General features: G+C 45.6%; 1 protein-coding gene across 3 annotated transcripts in view; it reads left to right on the top strand.

Annotated features, from left to right (window-relative positions):
* LOC140210390 (RNA-binding Raly-like protein) overlaps window positions 1-21,247 on the top strand; it is a 1,435,753-nt gene that overhangs the window by 436,500 nt on the left and 978,006 nt on the right. For 2 of the 3 annotated variants that reach the window (XM_072279313.1, XM_072279310.1), the window contains exon 2: window positions 13,699-13,831. The gene's annotated coding sequence lies outside the window, so the exon portion shown is untranslated. Of the gene's footprint in view, window positions 1-3,938; window positions 4,536-13,698; window positions 13,832-21,247 lie in introns of those variants that run through there. The other variant, XM_072279311.1, reaches the window with a different exon arrangement.

Here is a 21,247-nt window from a genome sequence, read left to right as displayed (position 1 = left end):
GACAAGGAGAGATGGCGTAAAACTGCATTCCCTGTGGTTACACACAGAGCTACTGTGAAAAGTGAAGTCCACCATCTACAAGGCTGAAGTCAGAAGTGTGAGGGAACACACTCCACTTGCCTGGATGACACAACTCTGACAACTCCTAGAAGCTCCACACCAAACAGGATGTAACAACCCATTTGATAGTCACCCCGTCCGCAACCATTCACGCACTCCACCACCAACACACAGTGTGTACCGTCTACAGAATGCACTGCAGCAACTCCCCCAGACTCCTTAGACAGCACCTTCCAAACCCACCACCTCTACCAGCTGGAAGGACAAGGGCAGCAAAAGCACAGGGAACACCTCCAGCTGCACATCTTCCTGACTTGGAAGTATATCGCTGTACCTTCACTGTCACTGGGTCAAAACCCTGGAACTCCCTCCCTAAAGGAACTGTGGGTACAGCCAGATCTCAAGGACTGCAGAACTTCAAGAAGGCACTCACCATCACATTCTCAATGGCAACTAGGGATGGACAATCAGAATCAGGTTTATTATCACCGGCATGTGTCGTGAGATTTGTTAACTTAGCAGTAGCAGTTCAATGCAATACATAATATAGAAGAGAGAAAAAAATAAAATAATAATAATAAATAAAAAAGTAAATAAATTACAGTAATTAAAAATCATGCAAAGAACAGAAATAATGTATATTGAAAAGGTGAGGCAGTGTCCAAGGGTTCAAAGTTCATTTAGGAATCAGATGGCAGAGGGGAAGAAGCTGTTCCTGAATTGCTGAGTGTGTGCCTTCAGGCTTCTGTATCTCCTACCTGATGGTAACAGTGAGAAAAGGGCATGCCCTGGGTGCTGGAGGTCCTTAATAAGAGATGCTGCCTTTCTGAGACACCACTCCTTGAAGATGTCCTGGGTACTTTAGAAACATAGAAAATAGGTGCAGGAGTAGGCCATTCGGCCCTTCGAGCCTGCACCGCCATTTATTATGATCATGGCTGATCATCCAACTCAGAACACCGCCCCAGCCTTCCCTCCATACCCCCTGACCCCCGTAGCCACAAGGGCCATATCTAACTCCCTCTTAAATATAGCCAATGAACTGGCCTCAACTGTTTCCTGTGGCAGAGAATTCCACAGATTCACCACTCTCTGTGTGAAGAAGTTTTTCCTAATCTCAGTCCTAAAAGGCTTCCCCTCTATCCTCAAACTGTGACCCCTCGTTCTGGACTTCCCCAACATCGGGAACAATCTTCCTGCATCTAGCCTGTCCAATCCCTTTAGGACCTTATACGTTTCAATTAGATTCCCCCTCAATCTTCTAAATTCCAACGAGTACAAGCCCAGTTCATCCATTCTTTCTTCATATGAAAGTCCTGCCATCCCAGGAAGGCTAGTACCCAAGATGGAGCTGACTAGGTTTATGACCCTCTGCAGCTCCTTTCGGTCCTTTACAGTAGCAAACCTCCCATACCAGACAGTGGTGCAGACTGTCAATAAATATTGGCTCAGCCTGTGAAGCCCACATCTCTAGAATGAATATTAAAAACACCCTTTTAGGGGTGGTGGTGGAGTAAGTAGATTAGTGGCATTTAAGAAACTCTTAAATAGGCATATGGATGATAGATACATGTAGGGCTATGTTGGAGGGAAGAGTTACATTGATCTTAGAGTAGGTTATGGTAGTGTAGTGGTTAGTACAACACTTCAGTACCAGTGGCCCGGGTTCAATTCCCACTGCAGCCTGCAAGGAGTTTGTGCGTTCTCCCCGTGACCACATGGGTTTCCTTTGTCATTCCAAAGATGTACTGGTCAGTAGGTTAATTGGTCATTATAAATTGTCCCGTGATTAAGCTAGGATTAAATTGGGTGATTGCTGGGCAGCATGGCTCAAAGGGCTGGCTGGAGGGGCATATTCCGTGCTGTATGTCTATATAAAAAAAGTCCGGGATACCCGTGTGGGCTGAAGGGCCGATATTGTGCTGTTCTATGTTCTATGTTTGAAATGCTGGTATTAGTGGAGTAAAGCCTCAGGACAGGAAAAATTGCCTAAAAGTCCATCCGTGTCACCATTTCCTTGTCCCCATTACTATCTGTCCAGCATTATTTTCCAGCAGTCTGATATCTACTCTTGCCTCTCTTTTACACTTTATGTACAGTATCTGAAGAAACATTTGATATCCCCTTTAATATTATTGGCTAGCTTACTTTCATATTCCATCTTTACCTTCTTAATTACTTTTTAGGTGCCTTCTGCTAGTATTTGAATCCTCTAACTTCTCATTAATTTTTGCTCTCTTTTGCTCCTATTAATTATATGCCCTTTCTTTGGCCTTCATGTTGGCTTTGACTTCTCGTTAACCATAGTTGTGTCATCTGCCTTTAAAATACTTCTTCCTCTTTGGGATGTATATATCCTGTGCCTTCCAAATTGCTTCCAGAAATTCCAGCCATTGCAGCTCTGCCATCACCCCTGCCAGTGTTCTTGTCCAATCAATTCAAGCCAACTTCTCTTCAAACTGTTTTTAAGTGTATATACAAGTGTATTTATGTGTGTGTGTGTGTGTCTAGGTATACTGTATATATGCTAACACACACACACACTAGTGTGATGCTCTGGGGAGGTGCTGGTCGACAGCCCACCCCTGCATTTCTAATGACCAGTACAGTTTATTGTTTTTGTGTTAAAGTGCTTTTGTGGGATTATGGTGGGGAGTTTCAGTTCACTTATTGTTACAGTTTAGCTTGGGTTATGCAGTTATTTGCCTGTGTATTTATGTAACCAGGGTGAGTGATGGTCACCCCCCCCCCCCCGGGTCGGTGTGAGGCTGGTTGGGTTCACTCTCCGGGTCATGGTGCCCGATCTGTCACAATAAAACTGTTGCTGAGTTTAACGAACTTCCTCGTCTGTCATTATGGACCAAATGCTGGCCACATTGGTGTCAGGAGTGGGATGCAAGATCAACAATGAGATTGAAGAGCTACAATGTTGGATAGAGTGCCTTAAGACCCGGGAATAAGATGAGAGACCGAGCAGTGTGCCTCCCCTGCACCCATGGCAGGGCTCATGAAGACGAGACCCGGAGGGAGGACCTGGGAACCGAGCATTGTGCCTCAGCGGAGTGAGTGTACCCAGGCGACCCGCACCGCAGAACCTGAGATGCCGTAGCCACGGGATGAATGGTACCATGGCAGACGCCGCCAGAGCAACAGGAAGATCAAACGGCCTTGACGATTTGCACCTTAAGGTCTACCCCAAAGCTCCCCAGGTACAATGGTACCAGCCGCCTGGAGCCTTACCTGGCACAAGTCAAACTTGTTGCATGGCACAATGGGTGGAGTCCCATCGAGACGGCAGTGCACCTTGCCTTGGCATCGGAGGGAGATGTACGGGCCCTCCTCAACCTACTGCCAGCAGAGCAGCGTGACTACAGGGCGCTCGTTGTGGCGCTGGAGCGGCATTTTGAGCAGAGGCCGTGGGCGGAAGCAATGAGGGAAGAACTGTGCAGCAGGCGGCGCTGTATGGGAGAAAGTCTGGGGGTATTGGCAGCTGATCTCCACCACTGCGCTCAGCGTGGCTACCCCCAGTTCCCTCCCGCGGCCCAGGAAGAGCTTGCCCTCCACGCCTTTGTAAAGGCGCTGACGCCGGAGCGCCATCGGCAGCATATTCACCTGACGTCGCCATCACCGCTGACCGAGGCGGAGAGGGCAGAAGCAATTTTAGCCCCCAAGGTGTTCCAGCATGAGCCTGGGCTTCTGTCACCGAGAGTGAGCAGGAAACTGACGAGGAGAAGCCCGTGAGACAGGTCCGACCAGCGCCGTGGCGACCCCGCCGCGGGCCATGAAACCGGTGTGGTGTGGTAGGTCATTTGGCCTGTGACGGCCCCACACCGGCATCACGCCACAGCTCAGAGCATCCGTCGGGAAATGTCGAGCGGGGAGCGCCGCCCGAATCCTCCGGCAGAACCCCTGCATTGTCGCTCCTCTGGGTGGAGAGCAAGGCTTATACGTGGGCATCAGGCATCAGATGCATGCGTTGGTGGACACGGGGTCAACCATCACTATCATCCGTCCCGGTGTTCTCCCCAACACGGACCAGCCGTCCCTGCCCAGGTGGACAACGACAGCAGTCCTGCTGGCGACGGTCGTCGGTGACTGTGTGGCGATGCGAGGGAAGAGGAGGCTGCGCATCGCATCGCAGTGGGGAAAAACACAGTGGAGCACGAGGTGTGGCTCGCCGACATCCGAGAGTCCTGCATCATAGGCCTAGACCTGTTGTCCCGCTGTGGGGCCCGTGTGGATGTGTCAGGGCAGTACTCTACCTTCGTGCTGAAGCCGTGGCTCTCCGGCAGGGCAGCTCCAGGAAGTGGTTCCAGCGGGGGCAGCAACTACCACCGGTCTCACAGCGGCCGGGGCAGTGCAGCACACACTACAGCGGCCCAACACCACACAGCTGAACCACGGGCAAATGACCGTGATGGCGCTTCAGGTGACAGCCAGTGACCACCTCCCCACCATGGATCAGCAGCGAACAGGTGAGCGATCCCGTGTTGGCCCGGGTGAGGGAATGGCTGACTGTGGGACGACGGCCGAAGTGCGCAGAGGTCTCTGCCCTGTACCCAGAGACCGAAGCCCTATACTGACAATGGGGGAACGCTGGAGGTCCACGACAGGTTGCCGTTCCGGCAATGGCGGTTGTCCGATGCTGACAGACATCTCCTGCAGCTGGTGGTCCCCCGGGGGCTCGCACCATGGTGCTGTGGTCGGTGCACAGGCTGGTGGGGGCCGGCCATTTCGAAGTTGCAAAGACGTTGGGCAGGCTGTGCGAACGCTTCTACTGGCCTGGGTACAGGCAGGACGTGGAGCTGTTTGTGCACTGCTGCGACACTTGCAAGTCCCACAAGGGGCCCAACCGCCAGTCTGCGCTGCCAAAGCAGCAGTACATGGTGGGGGCCCTAGTATGGGGTCTACGGCCCCTCCCGGAAGAAGAGTCCATCCCCCAGGCTTGGAAGCCACTGGAAGGGGCCAGGAAGGTGCTTTACTGCCTCTCTGATGTGGTGTAATGAGTGCAGCTGCCTGAGCGGCAGAAGGCAGTCATGCTGCACCAGGAGCAACTGGCGCCGTGCCAGCCTTGGCCACCACGAACCCAGCGAGGCTGAAGGAAGGACATGACACTCCAGGTGCCCTGCCTCTTGCCTCACACAAACAGGCAGCAGTGTTGACACCCACCAGAACATTTGGTTGGTCTTTGCTATGGACGCTGGGGTTGCTGGGGGCAGTGTGTGATGCTTTGGGGTGGGGGTGGGGGCTGGTCGACAGCCCGCCCCTGCATTTCTAGTGACCAGCACTGTTATTTCTTCTTGTGTTAAAATGCTTTTGAGGGATTATGGTGGGGAGTTCCAGTTCATTTATACACACATGTACACAGTTGATTCCAGTTAATTGGAACACATTGAGAGGCAAGTATATTTTTGCCCAATTAACTGGCTACCCCAATTAGATGGTTTAATGGAAATAGTTTAAAAGTTATAAAAAAGACAAACTACTGCTTAACTGAGTTACAAATTATATTTTTAAATGACTTATAGAATAATTCAGAATGCCACTAATACTACTACAGTACTATAAACCTGTGAATTAGTTCGTTATAGTTATCAACAGAGGAATTTATACAGTGTATGCTGCTGTATTCTTTTGATCAACTGTAAATGAACAAAATGAGCACAGACACCTATTGTAAATAATGGAGTGGCCTCACACTATGCTTTCGATAACTGCATTGTCAATTTCATTGTAACATTCAAGATGCTTCACATTTTGTAGTTGCCATCTTGGAGAAGTAGTGAAATCGTTTCATTTTCACTCCCAGCTACGTCTGGCATTTCCAAGCGTGAATATTTGAAACTGCAGTGAGCAAAGCAGTTCTGAATTGCCTTACTGTGTATTTTTCACTAACTTTCAGTGACAAAAATCACCACTTTTGAATACACAAATGTATGTAACTGATGCCTCCTCTCATGCTTGATGATAGCAATGGGAAGAAGGCATGATCTGGTTGGTGGGAGTCCTTAACGATTATTGCCACCTTTTAGAGATAACACCTTTTGAAGATGACCTCAATGGTCGATTCAAATTTAATTAATATTCACACTATTTCAATCTCACACAAATTCTATTATTGTTCTTTATTTTCCTGTAAGTATCAGCAAGAAAATGAACCTCATGATAATATATAGTAAAATACAGTATGTGTAATTTGATAATAAATTTGACTTTGACTAGATTCAAAATTGACTTGGTCATAGGAGATAGAATATCGTGCAGGAGGAGTGTTTCTCTGTGACCAGACAACTGTAACCAGTGGTGCTCTACAAGGATGAATGTTGGGACCATTTGTAATAGTTGGGTCTGGAGGTAATGTGCTCCAGAAAGCTTTTGTTTTTACAGCAATTTTATTAGATGTTCATAACAAAGAAATAACAGTAACCAACTCACACCATTGTCAGTAAGGAAGAACTGGTGGTCAGCTTTATACTGCAAACTAGCTCAATCTAGACAGATGAGTAAATTATTTTGATATGAACAGCCGATATGACAGTTCGATTTATGGCATCAGCTGTAGAGAAAGAAAATAAAAAATATATAGAAACAACATTCCAGCAAATTATTGAAAATACACTGAATGTTTATGAACAAAATTATGAAAAGGATGATCATAGAACCAGATAAGGAAGCATACAGCAAGTTAGACTACAAGAAAAATTACCCTAATCTACCATTACATACATAAAAATGATTTGGATGAAAATGTAGGTGCATGTTTGCAGCTAGTGCAAATGTTGGTGGAGTTGTGGACAGTGTGGAACACTGCCAAAGTACACGGCAGAATATCGATCAGTTCAAAACGTGTGGTAAAATAGATTTCACAGTCTACCTTGCACCTTTATTGTCTACCTGCCCCGCACTTCCTCTATAACTGTAATTGTAATACTTTATTCTGTATTCTGTTATTGTTTTCCCCTTTGTACTCCCTTGATGTAATGATGGTTTAAAAAGATCTGTACAGATAGCTTGCAAGACTAACTGTTTCACTGTACCTCAATGCATGAGACAATATGAAACCATTTATCCCCCCTGCCTCTTCTGCACCCCGCCTCTTCCACCCCGCCGCCTAATCTACCCCCTTTCTCTTCCACCCCCCCACCTAATCTACCCCGCCTCTTCCATCCACCCCTCTACCACCCCCCTTCTCTTCCTCCCCCTGCCTCATCTACCCTGCTCCCTCTTCCATCCCCCTCGTCTTCCACTCTCCTCCTCTTCCATCCACCCCTGCCTCTTCCACACCCCCTGCCAATTCAACCCCCGCCTTTCAGCCCTCTCTCCCTCGTTACTCCCCTGTCTCTCTCTGTATGCCTCTCTCGTCCTTCCTCTCTTTGTATCCCTCTCTCTTGTTCCCCTCTCTCTGTCTCTCTCTCTCTCATTCCCTCTCTCTCTTCACAGTCCCTTATTTTTTCTCACTCTCACTCTGTTCTGTTCCTATTCTTCTCCTTTCCTACTTCCCACTCCTCCTCTCATTTCATTGATATTCAATCCCACTCTCTCTGGCTCCTTCTCTCTGAATCTGCTGCTCCATTTATGATCAGAGTGAGCAGGAACAGAGATTTGATCATGTCCCAGGGTTAGCAGGGTTCTGGGCAGCTTTTCAGTTCATTGATACACAGTGCAGCTCAGATGGCAACCCATTTAGAACTGCACTCTTCTGTAACCATGACTGTGCCACAGGCATTGTAGCCTTTGGTAAGCTAGGTAGCTGGAAGACCAGTGGTGAGGATCGCAAGCAGCAGTTTATCTTATTAAACGTGATCTTTTCTAAGGAAATACTGATCATGGCCCCAGAATGAATATGTGAGTCCAAACTGGAATTTCACTGTCAGGAACAAACGATTCTGCTGTAATGAAAGTAAGGCCTACAGGTGCTGATATCTTCAAAGCTGCAAATTTAATTGTGTCTTGCCATTTTCCTGCTGCTCCATCCATTTCTTACCATGTTAGTAAAGATTTTTGTAAGTGCATTCAATATTGATGAACACCACGGTCCAATCACCTTCAAAGAGGAATTATGGACCTAATTATCTAATTATTTCTTCATCTTGTCTTTGCAATATTTATTGCTTATTTATTTATTATTGTTATTATTTTTCCCTTTTTCTTTTGCGCACTGGTTTAATGCCCAAGTTGGCACAGTTTTTCATGGATTCTGTTATGGTTATTACTCTATTATGGAATTATTGAGTATATGGCAAGAAAATGAATCTCAGGGTTCTACATGGTGACATATATGTACTTTGATAATAAATTTACTTTGAACTTCTAATTTTACATAAATTTCTTTCTTAGTTGTTTTGCAGAGAGCGCAGTGGGGCAGCAACGACAGTGGGGCAGTTACTGAGGTTTCATCCTGATCTTGGGTGCTGTCTGTATGGAGTGTGCCTGCTCTCCCTGGAACCGTGCAGGTCGTGGGCCTGCTCTCCCTGGGACCGTGCAGGTCGTGTGCCTGCTCTCCCTGGGACCCTGCAGGTCGTGCGCCCGCTCTCCCTCGGACCCTGCAGGTCGTGCGCCCGCTCTCCCTCGGACCCTGCAGGTCGTGCGCCCGCTCTCCCTCGGACCCTGCAGGTCGTGCGCCCGCTCTCCCTCGGACCCTGCAGGTCGTGCGCCCGCTCTCCCTCGGACCCTGCAGGTCGTGCGCCCGCTCTCCCTCGGACCCTGCAGGTCGTGCGCCCGCTCTCCCTGGGACCGTGCAGGTCGTGCGCCCGCTCTCCCTGGGACCGTGCAGGTCGTGCGCCCGCTCTCCCTGGGACCGTGCAGGTCGTGCGCCCGCTCTCCCTGGGACCGTGCAGGTCGTGCGCCCGCTCTCCCTGGGACCATGCAGGTCGTGCGCCCGCTCTCCCTGGGACTGTGCAGGTTTACTCCTGCTGCTCTGGTTTCCAGCTGCATCACAAAGATATGGTCCATTTCCCTGCATAGTTGCTGTCTGATCTGCTGAGTTCCTCCAGCATTTTGTGCCTTGCTCCAAATTTCCTGCAGATGCAGACCCTCTTGTATCTCAAAGACATGACTTCGTAGGGTAACTGCAGCTTAAATTCATGCAACATCAATTGATTTAATTTGATTGCAAACAACATAACCCATGTGGTACAGCCAGTCCTTTCCTGCAGTGGCTGAATTTTCACCTTAAGCTCCACACATGTGAAAATTCCCATTTGCTAGAGGAACTCAGCAAGTCAGACAGCATATATGGAAATGAATAAGCGGTTGACATTTCGGCCCAAGGTCCTTCATCAGGACTTGCTGAAAGGGACATGAGAGCAGCAAAGGGTTGGTGTTTAATTATGATCCTGTTAGGTGCCTTGACCAGGATGTTTAATATGATAGTTATTATATTCCACCAGCATTTTTAATGTTGAATTTCTTGTGTTTAATCTGTTTCCTGTCAAGTTTGTGGTTCAGTGAGCCTTTCCTGACAGTCTGGACCAGGTTTTCCAGGGAAATGTTAAAACTTGGGATTCCCTATGCAGGTGCTTGATGAGGAGTTGCACCATCAAGTGGAGGATAAAGTAATGTTTAAGTCTTATCCTACCAGGAAGTCCTCCTTCACTGCATGCCTGTTGTACTTGATCACATGGTTCTGCACCTAACAGTATGAATGAGTTGGGTTCACCCCAGCATTCCTAAAATTGTTCTCTTGATTATCCTTGGTTAGACGTGGGCAGTAGTCATGTGGCAGTTTTAGAACCAGCAGTACTTCGCTCTTGAATCCGGCAGAAGTTAGGGTGCCTACTTTATAAACCTGCTGCTACTCTTTGAACAAGGTTGGGTCTGGACATGTATTTGCTTCATTATTCTAAGGTATTGTTGATAGGTTCACATGTAATCATGCTCAACCGATCCGTGAGATCCAGCTTCAGTCTCCATGAAGGCCACGGCTCGCATTTCACTGTCTTTTTTTTAGGTTTGTAGGGATTGCTTTGAGGGCAAAGGGGAGTTAGGGTCAGGTTAGGGTTTTGGGACCGGAATGTGAGGTCAGGCCAGAGTCTCAAAGTTCAAAGTAAAATTTATTATCAGAGTACATACGTGTCACCACATACAACCCTGAGATTCTTTTTCTGCGGGCATACATAGCAAATCTATAGAACGGTAACTGTAAACAGACTGTGCAGATGCAGATTTAAATAATTAACGAATATGAAGTAACAATATAACATCCATTGATATACCAAGGACGCGACCGGGAGGACTAGTGTGCCTTCTGGGTGCCAGATTTTCGTGGCTCTGGAGGCAGGCAGATTCGAGGTCGGAGCCGCCACCTGATGTGTCGTGGGAGTACACTGAAGATTGAAGGCAGCGAGCTGGCTGTGTGCCCAGAGACCCGAGTTCTTTGGGCACAGAGCTTGGAAAAAGGAACACAGCAGACTTTTAACACCATAAATCGGCGAGTTGTTTTGTTATGTCTCCCCTCTTGCTGTGAAACGGGACACCTCTTTTTCCCTTATTAGGGAAGAGAGAGCCTGTTGTATGTTGAATACCGGGTGAATGAATAGTCTTTTGGGTATTCCAGTTCTGTGTCTTTATTGATGCTTTGCAGCACGCTTGAGTGCTTGGTGGAGGGTGAGATGCTTTTTTGCTGATGGGGGAGGTCGACACTTTGCTGCTGCTTATGCGTGGGAGGAGGGAGCTGGGGGGGGCTTTGGGGTTCTAGCATTTAACTCTCATTCATTCTTTGGGGCACTCCTGTTTTCGTGGATGTTTGCAAAGAAAAAGAATTTCAGGATGTATGTTGTACACATTTCTCTGACATTAAATGTACCTATTGAATATAACAATATTACGGTGTTTGTAAATAAGTGTAGTTATCCCCTTTTGTTCAAGAGCCTGATGGTTGAGGGGTAGTAACTGTTCTTGAACCTGGTGATGCAAGTCCTGAGGCACCTGTACCTTCTACCTGAATGCATCTGCAAGAAAAGAGCATAGCCTGGGTGGTGAGGATCTTTGATGATTGATGCTGCTTTTCTATGGCAACCTTTCATGTAGACGTGCTTTACAGATGGGATTTTAAAAGCTTCCTAATCCAACTTCCCACTGACTTTTGCTACCATATATGCCCTTTCCTTGGCTTTTATGCAGTCCTTAACTTCCCTCGTCATCCACGGTTGCCTAGCCCTGCCATTTGAGAACAACTAATTCTGTGGGACATATCTATCCTGCACCTTGTGAACTATTCCCAGAAACTTCAGCCACCTCTACTCTGACGTCAACCCTGCCAGTACCCTCCTCCAATCCACCAGGGCAAACTCCTCTCTCATGCCTCTGTAATTCTTTTTGTTCCATTGCGAAAGCAATACGTGTCACTTAAGCTTCTCCTTCTCAAATTGCAGTCTGAATTCAATCATATTATGATCACTTTCTCCTAAGTGTTCCTTTACATTAAGTTGACTAATAAAATCTGGGTAATTAAACAACACCTAATCTAAGATGACCTTTCCCCGAGTAGTCTCAAACACAAGCTGCTCTAAAAAGCCATCTCGTAGGCATACAACAAATTCCCTCTCTTGCAATCCGACACCAACCTAATTTTCCCAATCCCCTTCGCCAAAGAGTGGTGAATCTGTGGATTGCTCTGCCACAGACTGTGGTGAAGGCCAAATTCATGGGTATATTTAAAGCAGAAGTTGATAGATTCATGATTGATCGGGGCATCAAGGGATTTGGTGAGAGGGCAGCTGTGTGGGGTTGAATGGGATCTGGAATCAGCCATGATGAAATGACGGAGCGGACTCGTTGGGCTGAATGGCCTAATTCTGCTCCTATGTTTTATGGCCTTAAGGTTTAAGTTTGCCAAGGTTTTCGATGACATGCTGAACCTCCCCAGACTCCTGAGGAAGCCAAGGCCTCCACTCCACATTCAAAGGCCCACAACATGAATGTGTGAGGAAGGACATCCACAGATTCACCACTCTTTGACTAAAAAAATTCCTCCTTTCCTCTGTTCTAAAAGGATGCTCTTCAATTTTGAGGCTGTACCCTCTAGTTCTTGATACCCTCACCATAGGAAACATCCTCTTCACATCCACCCTATCCAGTTCTTTCAACATTCATTGGGTTTTAATGAGATCCCCTGCATTCTCCTAAATTCCAGTGAGTACAGGCTCAAAGCTGCCAAATGCTCCTTATATGTTAACTCCTTCATTCCCAGAATCATCCTTGTAAACCTCCTCTGGATTCTTTCCAATGACAGCACATCCTTTCTGAGATAAGAGGCCCAAAACTGTTGACAATACTCCAAGAGCAGCATGACTAGTGTCTTATAAAGCTTCAGCATTATCTCCTTGTTTTTATATTCTATTCCCCTTGAAATAAGTGCCAACATTGCATTTGCCTTCTTTACCACAGCCTCAATGTACGAATTAACCCTCTGAGAGTCTTGTATCAGGATTCCTAAGTCCCTTTGCACCTCTGACATTTGAATTTTCTCTCCACTTAGATAATATCATTCCTTTTACTAAAATGCATTATCATATATTTCCTAGCACTGAATTCCATCTGCCACCTTTTTACCCATTCTTCCAATTTGACCAAGTCCAGCTGCAATCGCATTCCTTCCTCAACACTCCCTACCCCTCCATCTATCTTTGTATCATCTGTAAACTTTGCTATAAAGCCATCAATTCCACTATCTATATCATGTGAAAAATAGCGATCCCAATACCGACCCCTGAGGAACACCACTAGTCACCAGCAGTCAACCAGAAAAGGCCCTTTTTATTCCCACTCACTGCCTCCTGCCTGTCAGCCATTCCTCTATCCATGCCAGTGTCTTTCCTGTAATGCCATAGGATTTTATCTTGTTAAGCATCCTCATGTGAGGCACCTTATCAAACACCTGAAAATCCAAGTAAATGACATCCGCAGCCTCTCCTTTGTCCACCATGCTTGTTACTTCCTCGAAGAACTCTAACAGATTTGTCAAGTGTGATTTCCTTTCACGGAAACCATGCTGACTTTGATTTATTCTATCATTAGTTTCTAAGTACTGTACCCCTTGGAGCTGTCTTGACTAGAAGATTGACTAGAAGAGTAGCATAAATGCATGCCCCAGATATAGAACATGGTCTCGGTGGTATGAAGCCCATCTTGTACTTAGACAGCAAGCATAAGCTAAACACTGAGGAACAATATCACTGCCATTGTGTATGAGTGCCGAGTGCTGTTTGGGTTGCACACATCAACAATGTCCTCTCTCAACTATAGCTCTGACACGCATTTTTTTGCTATTAATGTTCTCTTCCCAGGACTAGGCACTGCACTGTAATAATCGTCCTGTGCACAGGGTCTATTTTTCATTGCTGCATGCCAGTTATTGTGGGACATGATAGATGCTCTAAACACGGAACGTGCTCAATCTCTAATGCCTTGTTTTGTTATAGGGTGAACGTTAGCTTCATGTTGTGCACAGCAGTCACATGGTGGGGTTGTAACTGCTCTGGGTAAGATTAAACGGTACAGGACTGGCCCTCGTATAGAAACAAAGATGGAGGGGTTGGCAAGTTTGGAAAATACACTGTCACCTGCATCAGAAAGAGATGGAAGAAGCTTTAGAGCTTTGAGCAAATTGGAATTCAGTATTTTCTGTTTTAATTACAGCCTTTGTTTGCTGAAGTATTCAAGCAATCTGACAAACTCTTCCACATCACTAAATGACAACTGGAAGGTCAGAAGACTGCAGTTTGACGACCACTCACAAGGCTGTAAAAGGCTCTTCTGGCATGCAATCAAGGTTAGCTTTGTCTAATTTTATTTTACATCCACGCTCCTTGTTCTTTTTTCCATTCACTTCTCCAGAGCTAAAAATAGACCAGAGGGTTTATCTCGTCTATCTTGAATGTGGGGACTTGCAACAATTTGAAGAAACCCTCCCTGCAAAGAGAAGGAATAATACCTTGTTAATGAATCATGTATAATTGAATTATTTAATTGCAAAGTTGCAAAGGAAAAAAGATTGAAACTAAAATTACTTGAGAATTAAAGCAAAATGATTGCCCTTCCTGGAATAATGAAGGAAATGGCTTCTGAAGTTCTGATTAATGTTTAACAAAATTCCATTCATTCACAACAAACATAACTGCCAGTCTGAAAATTCAGACTTGTATATCGATCACCAACCACATTATCAAAGTGGGTACAAGTGACTCGTTGACAAGAAATCATTGCATGTGTGAAAGGGCTTGATGAGCTGAAGGTAGTTTTCCACATGTATGGTGTGCTATGTGCCATTTGTTTGGAATTGGAAATCATGGGCCTTTTTGAGTGATGCCACATGTATCTGAAAGGTCATTTGCGTGACTTTGTGTGCATGCTGCAAACTATTAAGTGCCAACTTCTAACAGGCGAATAGATGGGACCACTATGTCGCAGGTTTGCCTGGGAGTGAAATTGGTGCGTGGAAGAGGGATCATTTGGAGGATGGCACCTCTGACAGGGTCCTTGAAGAAGAAGAAAGGAAAAGTGACCAGGGCATTGCAGAGATGGCTGTAGAACTTCTGAGAACATTGTGTGTGTGTGAGAGAGAGATCAAGCACCTTGGAATCCATTGAGTGGCACATAAAAAAATTGCAAGTATTTGAGTTTCCTATCCAGTAACTTATGACTATGACCAAACTTTCAGTAGCCTCCTCCCATCTCCTCTTTCTTTCTTCATGGCTACTTCTGGAGTACTTCAGAGTGCTTGTACAATGAAGTCTTGTTGAAAGAACTGCAGTCTCGTTTGAAGTTACAAGCCTTTGGTGGATGATGGTGGCGTGGTAGAATGGTAAAGCAGCAACCAATCACAGCCTTCCATCACATATCACATTAACCACCCCCCCCCCCCAACCCCTGTGATGACCTAGCTCCTCAACCCTTGTAGTTTTGATAAACCCTCCTTAGGGTGCTCGAACTCCCCTTCATCAACACACTGACCTCTGTCATCTCTGGCACTTTCCATGTCTTGAACTCAGACCAATGACTAACTTGCCCTTGGCACACTCCATCATGACTGAAAGTCTTTGCAGTGTGCAAATATGTAACATGTAATGCCGTTTCTTCTGGACCTCTACTGCTCCTCATTCCTCGGCTTTGCAGTGTAGAGCCAATGTGTTAGTCAAGAAGCCAAAGAATCTTTGCATCTTGGTATTTTCTCTGAATGTTACTTGTGCTGTCAAGGAACATAAAGTTGTGCATTCAGTTTATTTTCCTCAAGTTCAGTGATTGATGGAACGTGAAATAAATTAATTCCGTGTAATGGGGTTTGAGAGGCTGTGGTCACCCCAATAAGCAATGCCAACTCCAATGTCATCCTGCTTTATCCAATCTATGGTGTGAGAAAATGAAGTCAAAATCAAAGTAAATTTATTATCAAAGTGTCACCATGTACTACCTTAAGATTCATTTTCTTGCAGGCATTTTCAGGAAAATAAAGAAATACAATAGAATTTATGAAAAACTAAATAAATAAAGACTGACAGGAAACCAATGTGCAAAAGAACACAAACTGCAAATAAAAAATAAATATGAGTTGTGGAGCCCTTGAAAGTGAGCCTGTAGGTTATTGAATCAATTCAGAGTTCAGATGAGTGCAGTTATCCAGCAGTCTGATGGTTGTAGGGTAATAACTGTTTCCCACCTGGTGATGTGGGACCTAAGGCTCCTGTACTTCCTGTCCAATGGTAGCAGTGAGGAGAGAGCATGGTCTGGATGGGGAGGATCCTCGATGATGGATGCAGCTTTCTTGTGGCAGCTCTCCTTGTAAATGTGATTAATGGTGGAGAGGGCTTTTCCTGTGATGGACTGGGCTGTATCCACCACTTTCTGTAGGTTTTTCCATTCTAGGGATTTGTTGTTACTAAACCAGAAGAGGAGGCAACCAGTTTGCATACCCTCCACTGTGCATTTACCGAGTCAGTGTTTTAGGTGATGTGCCAAAACTTCTAAGAAAGCAGAGACACCGTCATGCCTTCTTTGTGATGGTACTTACTTGCTGGTCCCAAGACAGTCCTCTCATATGATAATACAAAGGAATTTAAATTCACTGACCCTCTCCACTTCCGCTTCTCTAATGAGGACTGGCTCATGGACATCCAGATTCTCCCTCCTGCAGTCAATAATCAGCTCCTTAGTTTTGCTGAAGGGATTTATCCCTCTGTCTGACAGCTTGTGTGAGATGGATATTCTTCATATACTAGTATTTACGTTGCTCTTTGTCTGCGTCAACTTTGTTAGGGAGGAAAAGAAAAATCATTGCCAGACATAATCATACTGCTAATGCACAGGTTCTGACCCGATAATGTATGATGATGCATACAGACGACAACAACACCTTCCCTTGAGAGCAAAAATGCACAGAGCGAGCTGTATTAAACTGAGGAGAGAAGGGTTTTGCCAACTGGTATTATTAGCTGCCAATAATAAAATCAGCAGAGGTTTTGTAATATAATCAAGATAGCACATGGTTTATTGTAAAGCAATTGTAATTCCCAGCTGTGTCTGCAAGGACATCCTGGGGGTTTTATCCTTGTATGAATTACACTAGCAGCTGCAGTGTGGTGTTTTATTGCTGCCCTCTTGACATCAGCTGTGACCTTGAACTTGCCACGGTGGATGTGTATCTGTAGGTTTGCAGTTGTTTCATAAAAGCTCATAATTTTATTACAAGATTAATTCAGGTTCACATTTATTTATCGCATGCATATTGAAACATACAGTGAGATGTATCATTTTTGAAAATAACAGAAGAAAACAAAACAGAACACAAGTCCCTTTCCTCCTTCCCATTCACACAGACTGTCCTCCAGCTCCAGGTCAAGCCTTCAGTCTCCAGGCTTTGACATCCAATTCCCAAGCAACTTTGGGCTCAAATCTTTGGTATCAACCCTCTGACTAACTGATAATGGAACACAAAGCTCCAGACGCGAGGTGCACTGACTGACGGGCCTGCGTGCTTCCTCATATCTCCAGCTCTCCTGGACCCAGCAGCCATGGATGTCCTTTGTTACGTGTCCATGTTGCTGGCATATGAGCAAGGAGCGGTCCATGTCGCTGGCTGTCGGGTGCAGAGTGGGGCCCTGACCTTTAACTCCCCCACATCCCGATACATAAACTTGACTTGACCCCTAACTTCCCTCTCTGTCTCTCTCCAAAACTATCCCAATGAACTTTAAAAAGTCTGATGCGTGATCCTGACAGAGACTTCAGCTTGACACCAACTTAAGCACTATCTGAATCATCTCAATTCAGCATATAGCATTCACAGTGATCATCACATCCTGCATAATCTGAATACTTTCTGTCAAAAAGGAAGACTGCAGATGCTGGAAATCTGAAATAAAAACAGAAAATGCTGGAAGTACCTAGCAGGTCAGGGAGAATATGCAGAGAGAAAAACAGAAATTAACATTGACTTTCCAATAGTTCAATTTAATATCAGATAATGTATACAATATACAACCTGAAATTCTTGTTCATCACAGACATCCATAAAAACAGAAGAGTATCCCAAAGAATAAGTGGCAATAAAAATATTACAATCCCAGCGCACCCCCCATTCCGCCCTTACTCACAAGCATCAGCAAAGCATCAGCCCTCCCCCTCCACACTTACTTCAGCAAAGCATCAGCACCCTCCACCCACCAAGCAATCAATAACAAGGCCCCAAGAAAGACCATGATCTGCAGTACGGCAAGAACAAACCGTTCACCTGACAGTTCAACACACCACAGGCTCTTTCTCTCCCTATTAAAGGGATAGAGAGATGTCACACAGCAAGGAGGAGACTACAAGACAAAAAAACACTATTTTACAGTGTGAAAGTCTCTTATATCACATTCCCTCCCCCCCCAGAGTTCTGCAACTCAAGACTCGGCAGCAAACTCTCCCCCACCAACGAGAGAAAGATAGAGTGGTTTGCCGAGTACAGAGACCCCCAACAGCTGATCTGCTGTTCCCGATATTCTGTTTACTCCTGCGACATTTTAAATGGTGGCACCGGCTTAGGTTGTTCTTAAGTGTAGGTTTAAAGGTTGGCACAACATTGTGGGCCAACGAGCCTGTACTGTGCTGTAGTGTTCTATATAATATAAATGCATATAGTTGATAAAAATTAAATTGGCAGAAATTTGTTATGTTTCATTTACAGACTGTTCTATAGGCTTTCTGCTTTACATTCTCCTTCTTTGGTCCAGCAATGTTTTATCTTGTAGTGCCTCTCTGAAGGGCTTTGGGTCACGTCACTTTATTAAGAATGCTTCCAATGAACCAGGTTGAATCCAGACCATGAAGACTGTCCAGAGAATGCAGATTCTCCCCACGAGTACCTGAATTTCCATTGGGTGCCCTGGGGGTTTCTTCCCAGGTCCAAAGATATGGGTGTTTAAAGGGTGAAAGATCACTAGTGTTGTGTAGGTGATTGATGTGAATGTGGGGAAAATAGATACAGAGAAAATTACTGAGGGCATGGGAGTGGCCTGCACTCAGTGGACTGAATGGCTTCCTTCTATGTTGTAAGGACAATTATTGCTAAGTTTTGCTTTCTCACCTCTTTGACAGTTCCTAACTGCTAACAAAGGTTTTCAGCATTGCTGTGGACTAATGGTATTGGTGAAGGCGAGGAAAGGGATGTAATCTGAAATTGTAGGAGACCATTTAACTTCCCTCAGCTACCGTTCATGCCATAAGCTGTATTTATTTATTTAGAGATACAGTGGGGAACAGGCCCTTGTGGTCTAATGAGCCTCAGCACCCAGCAGCCCACCTACTCAACCCTAGCCTAATCATAGGACAATTTACAATGACCATTTCACCTACTAACCAGTGCATCTTTGCACTGTGGAAGGAAACTGGAGCACCAGAGGAAATTTTCAGGGGGGAACGTACAAACAGCTTACAGACGGCACCAGAATTGAACTCCGAGCTCAGGAACACCCCAAGCTGTAGTAGTGTTACGCTAACAGCTATGCTTCCATGCTGTTGTCCTTCGTTATCCTTTTAGCTTAACTCTCCATAATCTTTGTTTAATGCTTTCATCTCCACCCCCTTCTCAGTTGTGGTACTCTGAGTCGATAAGGACTGAGTCAATATAGTGCATAATACAACCACTTCCCTTCCCACCGATACAGTAATATAATGACTCCTGTCCTGTTGCGTTACCCTCACATCATTCATCTGAAGGCTTCTGCATACTAGCAATCGGCTTGAACATTTCTGGAAATAACTGTGTATCAAGTCCATAATTGTATTCAGAAAACAGAGTGCTGAGTCTTGAATGAATTTAACGTTGTGAAAGGATTTTGTGATTTGGATGATGATTAAGCTGAGATTCTATCATTGAAGTTCATGGACTCACTTGATTACCTTCTAAGCTAGGGGCATAGTTATCATTTGTCATGGACTGTTTTGAGTGAGTGCTTGTGGCTGGACCTTTGCACCCATTGGGTTTAATGATGTCCGGTAAATGGGAGGCACTGTGGTGCAGCTAGCACAGCCACTGTGTCACTGCACCAAAGACCCGGGTTAAACCTGACCTCTAGTGTTCTGCTGCTTGGAGAGTGCACATCTTCCCTGTGACTGTGTGACTTTTCCTCCCAGACTCCAAGGATGTGCAGGATTAATTGGCCACTGTAAGATGCTCATAGTGTGTCCTGCACCTGAAGAATTCCTTGCGCTCTGTTTAAGTCTTGCCACTTTGTACAGTCTAGTAAAGTTTTTGCTTAAATATTGGAAAGACTGAAAGGACTTTAAAGGTAGGTAGCTTGGCCTGTATCTTAGGGATTTGAAGTAAGTAGATGCACACAAGTTTTGGAAAACCTACGGAGTTCCAGGAGGGAATCAGTGGATTTGACAACGAGCTACTGCGATTCCTTTGTTCAAGAAGGGATAGAACCAAGAAACAGACTTTGAGCCTTGTTAGCTTAATGTCTGTTGCTGGTGTGACAAGAATACACATAGATGTTAGCTGTCCTGTGTGATCAGCAGTTGGTCTGCCACCTGTCTTCGGGAGGGAGAGAGATAAGGAAGACAATGGAGCAGCATTGGAGATGTGTAATGAAGGGACGGGAGAGAGAGCTGTCTAGAGCGGCTCCCCCTTTGAACCCTGAACTGTTTGAAGTGATGGACAGACGATACCCCAGCAGGGGGATAAAAAGGGACAGGTTCGCTAAGGCAGGACACACACGACACCCCGAGGTAACGAGACCCTGGAAGCGGTGCGCCTCTCACAAGTCGATGGGAAGCTGTTGGACGGCTGATCGCGGGATCAGCCTTAGACGCACAGGGTGGAAAGGTACGATCAGTGGGAACCCGGTGTGTGTCTGCCCTTGCTTGGGTGCCAGGTTCACTGCAGAGGATCGACCGCATCTGGAGGAGGGGTCACAGTCGGTGACCTCAGGTGACATCACAAAGGACTCGCCCGAAAGCTGCTTGTGAGCAATATCGCCGGTCTGTGTGTGGAAGCCGTTTTGAATGATCATTTGTTCTTGTTCTCTCTCTCCTTCCCCCCACATTGTCCATCGCCATGGCAACGATTACTGCGAACTGAACTAAATTGAACTGGACTTTGTGTCACTTTAAAATTGATCATTTACCCCTAGACAACGATAGAGCTTGGTTGATCCTGTTATCTTAATTCTGTGCACATGTGTGTTTATCATTGCTGAACTGTTGCATTTATTATCCTTTCGATTACTGTGTTGCTTGTTTCTTTAATAAAACTTTCTTAGTTCTAGTAATCCAGACTCCAACTGAGTGATCCATTTCTGCTGGTTTGGCAATCCAGTTGCGGGGTACGTAACATAAGTGAGGTTCTCGTCCGCAATTTTGAACGCTAAATTTGGGACGGAGTAAATTGATTGGGTTAAAATTCCCAAAAGAAAGAAAAGACAAACAGCAGAAATGGAGGCTGAGGAATTTATAAAGGCACCGACCTTGGAGGCATTAGAGGATGCCAGGAAATCAGAATTGGTAGCTGTGGCCAAACAGTTGAATCTTGCTAAGGGGAAGTCGACAATGAGGAGAGAGGAGATACACAGAGCTATCGTAGGGCACTATGTATCTAAAGGTGTGTTTTCCCAAGGCGAGCTGGGGGTGGTGTCTACTGAAAAACCTGCTGGAGACATGGTACAGGTGCAGCTTGAAAAACTGAGACTCGAGCACGAGTTCCGAGTAC

The sequence above is a fragment of the Mobula birostris genome, chromosome 15, assembly GCF_030028105.1.
Source record: "Mobula birostris isolate sMobBir1 chromosome 15, sMobBir1.hap1, whole genome shotgun sequence".
NCBI classification, from domain to species: Eukaryota; Metazoa; Chordata; class Chondrichthyes; order Myliobatiformes; family Myliobatidae; genus Mobula; species Mobula birostris.
The sequence above is the reverse complement of the archived record's forward strand: the minus strand, read 5'-3'. Positions and strand labels throughout refer to the sequence as shown.